The sequence below is a fragment of the Phoxinus phoxinus genome, assembly GCF_949152265.1.
Source record: "Phoxinus phoxinus genome assembly, chromosome: 9".
Lineage (NCBI taxonomy): Eukaryota > Metazoa > Chordata > Actinopteri > Cypriniformes > Leuciscidae > Phoxinus > Phoxinus phoxinus.
The window spans coordinates 27,739,649-27,747,256 of record NC_136884.1 but is presented as its reverse complement, the minus strand read 5'-3'; the positions used below and the strand labels follow the sequence as shown (position 1 = coordinate 27,747,256).

Below are 7,608 nucleotides of genomic sequence, written 5' to 3'. Positions count from 1 at the left end.
TTTTCTTTATTTCTAATTTATGCTATGATCATTGAAATGTTTTTGAGCGGGATATTGACTGGATTATTTAAGGTTGTCATACCATAACCTTACCATGTATATAAACACATTGAACACAAGAATAGAAAAAACACTCAAATTCCATTTATTCCCATGTACTTTTTACAATACATTTATAACGATATGAAAATAAAATTGCCCGCAGCAAAATATACAGTACACAAAAATTAACTTCGACAGAAAGTCCTCCTTAAGATAATGTCAGACATTCCAGAGCCCGTCTACATTAGACATTCTCTGGACATTCTCAGACGGGCTCGAGCTCTTTCTTCTGATTCTGCTTTAGCTTCAGGTGCCATCAACCGGGGTCTGTGGTCGTAATCAGTCGCAAGTCCGTCACTGACCAATCAGCATTCATTAGCAGAATGCTAGCTTGTTCCGGCCAACAACGGCCCCACCTGTAAGAAATCGAAAGGACATAAGTACTGGTTCATTCAACTTTCGACCTATAACCCATGTTGAACTTGCAAAGCCTACAATAAAATCTGAGATTTCTCAACGGCAATCGGCTGAAAGGGACACATTTAGCCGGAAAACCCCAATTGACTCCCATTCAGTCTGCACTCGCTCGCGATCACCCCCAGTGGAATTCTAATGGAACTGCAACCAAAATCAATACAATTGGGCTGAATAGGGAGTGCCAAGGCTCTCTGTAGACGGGCTCTGGACGTACATAGAAAACATGCCGTAATGTACCCTTAGTGTAAACATTAGCCGCATTCATCGTGAAGCATGCTAGCGATTTGCAAAGATTAATATAAAGATGAATAAAACGTTACACTCACCTCTTCTGGAGGTTCAGCAGGAACACAAATAGTTGGTAACGTTACCGATCCTTTTTTCAGGAGAAGCTTCTTAGCAAAACCAGCTTTATACTGATCTTCGTTTGTAATGCAGTCTGGTGAAAAATTATTAGCGCAAACAAAAAAACATTTGTGTTTATCGTGGGGAATATTCCCTTAAAAAGCCAAACTCAGCCACTGCGTCTTCAGCGGTTCTGATTTAGGAACACCAGAATGACTGTGTTCGTTATTACACCCGAGATCAGAACACCACAATCGCTGAGATGCCATTCCGCTCATCGACAGTGCTCCAGCGTATCAACAATGACTGATTGACAGCTCGGTCACGAGCGAGGGCGGGTCTGTGTTGAAACGCTGCTGTCAATTAACAATCGTGGGAGGGGCGTCGATTTTGTGACTGTTTTCGCACACACTGTTGCGTCAGGATCACCCGATCGACATACCGAAATGGCCCGGGCCTGAGAAAGTATTTTTTATCCTTTTTACTCTCATCTGAGAGTCTGCCATTGAAGACAGGCCCAATTTCAGCCAGTGGACTTGAAACGCTTGGCAAGTGGCTAGGGCCCTCAAACTCAGGGGCCCGACTCAGAGGCACTAGACGACGGAACTCGCCAAGTTTAGGGGTCCTACGACCTTCCGTCCCCTTACGGACGCACGTTCTTTTTTTTTTCCTTTTTGACCCCTGTCAGTGTATGACGTTTTGGAATGGGGCCTCATTCGTTTTAAATCTTGAAAACGTGTATTAAACCACCTCTAGTGTACTAAGCACACTCAACTGGATACGATCCACTAATTTTCCAGTAATTTCAGTGCTTAAATTATTATTATTTTTTTTAAAGGCCCTGGAAACTAAAAACACTTAAATTAATACATATTAACACGTTTCTGTTCCTTTGTGATTTTTATTTAAAATCAGACACCAAATATCAAAACTAGATACTGTAAGTTTTCAAAAGATATATAGTTTGTCAATATTACTTTAGATTTAGACTAAGAAATAATAGTTTTAAATGTAAAATGCCAAAAATTTAGCTGTGACCTTGTTCAGTGTAAAATACAAAACATGTTTTTCACACTTTTTAGACCTTTTGACCCCTGAACGAGGTCGTAGGTCCACCAAACTTTTCTGCCCGCTCCAGGGGACCGTGCCGAGATGGAAAATGGCACCCCCTAGTTGATCGCCCCTTTTGAAGAAACCACCAACGCTTGACGCTAACCCTACACTTAAAACGCTTGGCAAGTGGCTAGGGCCCTCAAACTCTGGGGCCCGACTCAGGGGCCTGTGACGACGGAACTCGCCGAGTTTTTTCTCATTTCTTTTATAAAAAATGTTTTTCATCAATTATTATTATTATTTTTTATAAAAGGTGTTTATGCATTTTATTTTCAGTAAAAAAGACAAGACAGTTTGGAACATTTATTTAGAAAAAAAGAAATAATTAAAAACAATTATCTGCGCCGCCTCCTCAAGGCAGCGCTCAGAAGCTTCTGGGCAACTTTGTTCGGCGACTTCAGCGGAGACAGCCGATCAACAGGGTATTTCAGGATTAGGTTCTTCGGGACGAACACCCTGTGCTGCTGCCGCCGCTTCGCCGGACTGGGATCCTCCTGCAAAGAGCGAGAAAGGAAAAGAGTCAGCGAACACGTCCACCAGTGATGCGCGGGTTGATCCAAAATGAGCGGGTGCCTGCGGTCACCCGCGGTCACCCGCGGTTACCCGCGGTTACGAGTCATCCAAAAATATTTTTAATGATATTCGGGTCGCGGTCGGTCGGGTCGTTTGAAATAAAGATGCCAATTAAACCTTTGTAATTTATATAGTAGCTACTAGACACAATAATGTTCTATGAAATACATAGGTCTACACTTTATTGGCTGAATAACTGCGCGAGGATGACGCACGAGCTCAGTCTGCAGCAGAGATGACAGCGGGAAATCCTTATTTAACGTTACCTGAATGTTGAGCGTGTTATTAACTTTTGAATAAAAGCTGACGCGGGACAAAATGCCCGATTTCCCAACACGTTGAACTGAGCAATGCCATTGTGCCATTTTAATAGGCTACTTTTAAACGCATATAGCTCAGTAATGTCAGTTTTATGTATTTGCTGAGAGGGGGCGGGGTTCACTTCGATTAGACTGGATAAACACATGCAGCATCTTAATTGTTAAGAAAATGAAACGAAATAAATGAATAAATCAAGCCTTTATTACAAAACACTAGGCTATATCATACAGCATTCAGAAAAATGCGCACCCCTAGTTCCTCCGTCTATGGCCCATGACGCGATGAGCACTATAGCTACTTTAAAAAAACGCGGGTCAGGAAGCGGGTCAGGTACAATATTTTCTTTCTTTTTTTTGCGGTCCGAGTTGCGGGCGGGTTAGTTGAAAACGTCGGTCGGGTGCGGGTTGTTTATACATTGACCCGTGCATCACTGACGTCCACCCGTCAGACAAACGGTTAAACGGACCCACCAAAAGATGGACTTACCGAAGCGGACTCCCTAGCATCCTCTGCCATCTGCGGAGGGATGGCGATGGGGGACGGCCGCTTACACGTTCTGCTTTTGGCCCCCTTTGGCCCGGAGGAGGTGGCGGGGTGCTTCGGGGTCCCCGGGGGGGGGGGGGGGGGGGGGCATCCTCACCCTCCAGGGCTGCCTCAAACAGGCTGCGTATTTCCGCAGCCTGCTTGGCGTCCAGGTTGAGGGCGTAGAACCGATCAGCCGTGGAGGTGTCTTGGCACATGAAGCGTGCCATTTTCTGCCTGTCCCCGGGGCTGTGGGTGTTCTTGGCCTGTACAGAGAGGAAAGCATAGTTAGAAACAAACACACACGCACGTCAGAAATTCACAAGGCAGAAACACGGGCGGGAAAGCTCACATGATGGAGGTCCTGAGGTCCGTGAAGTTCGGAGTTCCTGGCAGGTTCATCCCAGCCCATGCCATCTGAAAATACTGATTCAGGTTCTAGCATGAGCTGGGCTTTGAGGTGAAGAAGAAATAGTGGGCGTCAATACCGCCCACTAATTCCTTCCTCATCGCCAGGAACTCCGACAGCCACCCATACTTCTCGTCGTCCAAGGCCAGCTGAGAGGCCCCGAAGGCCTGGTTGGTCTTGTGGGAAGAAATCTGCGGAAACAGCAACAAACAAGTGGCGTAAGAGAGAACTGCGCAGAGAGAGAGAAAGAAAGAAAGAGAGAGAGATAAAACCACTCACATTGATCACATAGCTCCTGTCCATGGCGGCATGCTGCGCTAACTCCACCTCCCCAATGGTCATGTTCTGAAACACCCCACCGCGATGCCTTATAGATGCAGGCAAGGTAGGCGGTGAGGTGGCCATAAAACGACCATTGGGCCTTCCTGTCGCTCGTCATCTTGAAGCGGGCTGTGAGGGAAAAAAAGGACAAGCGTTAAGGGGCGTGTGGTACGCCGAGGTTTAAGAGGTAAGAGGAGGCAAAAACTTACCCAGGATTTCAGGAAGGGTGACCTTGGCGATGAGATGGCCCTCCTTGGCCTGTTGCAACGCACTGGTGGAGAGTGGCCTTGGCAATGAGATGGCCCTCCTTGGCCTGTTTCACCGCCACCTCGTGGATGAGTGACTTCATCTCCCGGTTCAGGCCAACCATCATGACACGGGAGAGTCGGCAGGTGGGTGATGGGGTCTCTGCCACGTAGCCCAGGATCTGGCTCCGCGATCTTGGCATGTTTTGGCGCTTTTCCACTGCATGGTACGGTTCGGTACGGCACGGCACGCTTTGGCGCGTTTCCACTGCATGGTACGGTACGGCTCGGTTCGGTACGGCTCATTTATGGCGCATTTCCACTGCATGGTACGGTACGGCTCGCTTCGGCTCGCTTTAAATGGTACCACCTCTGTTGAGGTTCCAAGCGTACCGTACCGATACTAAATGTGACGTGAAAACACTGCAGATCACTGATTGGTCAGACAGAATCGTCACTTCAGCGTCATTGTATTTGCGATACGAGACACGACTTAAATCCGCTAGATTTAAATAGCCAGACAACAGCCAACGCGGTAGCACCTGTTTTTAGAGTATTTACTTGACAAAAGAAGTAAAAAAAAATCAAACAAGAAATGGCTGAATCGTGGTCAGTGGACGAGGTGCAGAAGTTCCTCTCGTTGGTTGCCGAGGAGAATCCAGCGAGAGCTGGATGGGGCAATACGGAATGAAAAAGTGTTCCAAGAAGTAGCACAGCTCTTAGCCGCACACAGCTACCACCGGACCCAGGGATGTAGAGGCTAAACGCACGTAAAACCCGTTTGGGCACCTCCCAAAATTCTGAAATAGCGTTTATCCACCTCCAAAGTGCGTTTATCCACCTCCAAATTGCGTTTATCCACCTCTATAGCATATAGTTCCTAAGCCATTTTAAATTAAGCTTAGGCTATTAGTTTCATATTGTTCATTATTAGTTTCAGAGGTTAAACCTTAGAAGACGAAGTCTTTTATATTGCGCTGCATTACTGTCAGTAGCCGCACGGGTTAGACCATAATAATACAGGGCTAGCCTAAGATTATCACAAATAAACAAGATTTTGACGCATATAAGCGTTTGTGGAGCGGAGTGTGAGCGCGCACTGCATGGCACGGACGCGCGGGCGCGAACACTTGCATTTCCCTATCAACAGTGAAACAATTAAAAAATACTCTATCATTTCTGGTCATACAGAAACTAATACATTATTCGCAACTACTTTTATTTGTGTAAACTCGCAATAACAAGAAAACGTTGTGCTTTTGTCAAATCAAATAAATCAGACGCGCTTTCATGATCTCCGTGAACTGGAGCGCGAGAACTGAAACTAAATATAACCTATATAGGCTAAAGCTTGAAATGTCCACTTTAAAACGAACAAATTCGAATAGAAAGCTAATACCTTCTGATAATGTAATGTGTATGAAAGGTGCATTTCTCTCTAAAGGCGCATCCGCTTAACAGCGGAGATGTAGCACAGATATGCATATGGTTCATATATAGCAAATGTATAATGAATAAGATACATAATATATGTATAAAAGTTCATATTTTCTGTGCAAAAATTAATATGTATTGAAAAAAATTCCCTCTATTTATTTTAGTACTGTGACTTGACTTGAAACTTATCAGGACTTGACTTGACTTGCTTGATTTATCTGAACTGTGACTTGACTCGAGACTTGATGGTTAAGACTTGAGACTTGCTTGGACTTGACCATGTGTGACTTGTCCCCACCTCTGAAGTATACCCACCAGCCATATATCATGTACTTCCTAAAGTATAGAAAGAAAGAAAAAGTTTGCAAACAAGCAGGATAAACATGGACGTATCAATTCTCGTAGGTCGATAGTTTAGTATAGAAAGTTCCATTTATATTATTATAGAGAGTTCCATTTATATCATCGTGGGAACAGTAATTCTATAATGTAAAGCATGCATTTTTTACAAGATACTTTTCTGCTGCTGAATTTGCATAATACATTTACGCATTTGCTGACACTTGAACATGAAACATTTTCAATTTATTTATTTATTTTTGCCACGCTGAGCCACACAGAAGCAAGACCACGCTGACCCACACAGAGACAAGGCCACGCTGAGGCACACGGAGACAAGGCCACGCTGAGCCACACAGAGACAAGGCCACGCTGAGCCACACAGAAGCAAGGCCACCCTGAGGCACACAGAAGCAAGGCCACGCTGAGCCACACAGAGACAAGGCCACGCTGAGCCACACAGAGACAAGGCCACCTTGAGCCACACAGAGACAAGGCCACTCTGAGCCACACAGAAGCAAGGCCACGCTGAGCCACACAGAAGCAAGACCACGCTGACCCACACAGAGACAAGGCCACGCTGAGCCACACAGAGACAAGGCCACGCTGAGCCACACAGAGACAAGGCCACGCTGAGCCACACAGAGACAAGGCCACGCTGAGCCACACAGAAGCAAGGCCACGCTGAGCCACACAGAGACAAGGCCACGCTGAGCCACACAGAGACAAGGCCACGCTGAGCCACACAGAGACAAAGCCATAGTGGCCACGCTGGGCCACACGGCCTTGATAGACCACATAGACAAGGGCGCGACAGCCACATGGCCTTGGTAGACCACAGAGACAAGGCTGGCGACCAACCACAATGGCCTCTAATGCCACATAGAAGACAAAGTAGGACAGGACAAGGCTGTGAGGCCACATAGAACAGAGGTCGCAATGGACAACGAGACCAGCATGGCCTTTAAAAAAAAAAAATGATACGAGGCCATCTGGCCACCGGACAACGGCCGCACGGCCACATAGAACCGAGCCGCTAAGGGCCACGAGACCACATGGCCTTTTTTTTTTTTTTTTTACATCCAGGACAAGGCAACAGTATGCCACAAGGCCACTAAGACCACATTGAGACGAGTTTGTACAGAGACAACGGCCACTAGGCATGACACCACCACCAGTATTTGCGTAGGGATTTACCTGAAACGATACTGCAGAGCTTGCTGAGCTTCAAGAATGATCTTTAGATCAGGTCTTATATAAGACTCAAATGCAGAGGAAGATCATCTGCCCAGGATATTGCTAGCAGCGGAAGAAACGCTACGTTCAGCTGCTGTAGTAGCTTCTCCAATCCTGAATGAGTGTCCAGTATACTGGGAAGGGGATAGACTGCAGTTTTTGAGGACAGAAACTAGTTTGAGACCTGAACCAGGCTTTGGAAAGAGCAGCTCCGTTAGGTAGTGAGAA

At 46.1% G+C, this 7,608-nt stretch overlaps 1 long non-coding RNA gene across 1 annotated transcript; it reads right to left on the bottom strand.

Moving 5' to 3' along the window:
* Positions 1 to 3,499: 3,499 nt before the first annotated feature.
* LOC307004227 lies at positions 3,500 to 4,595 on the bottom strand. The gene is made up of 4 exons (XR_013798948.1): positions 4,333 to 4,595; positions 4,082 to 4,252; positions 3,746 to 3,993; positions 3,500 to 3,659 (listed from the first exon to the last, which is right to left on the bottom strand). It is a non-coding gene; the product is annotated as an uncharacterized lncRNA (long non-coding RNA).
* Positions 4,596 to 7,608: the final 3,013 nt, after the last annotated feature.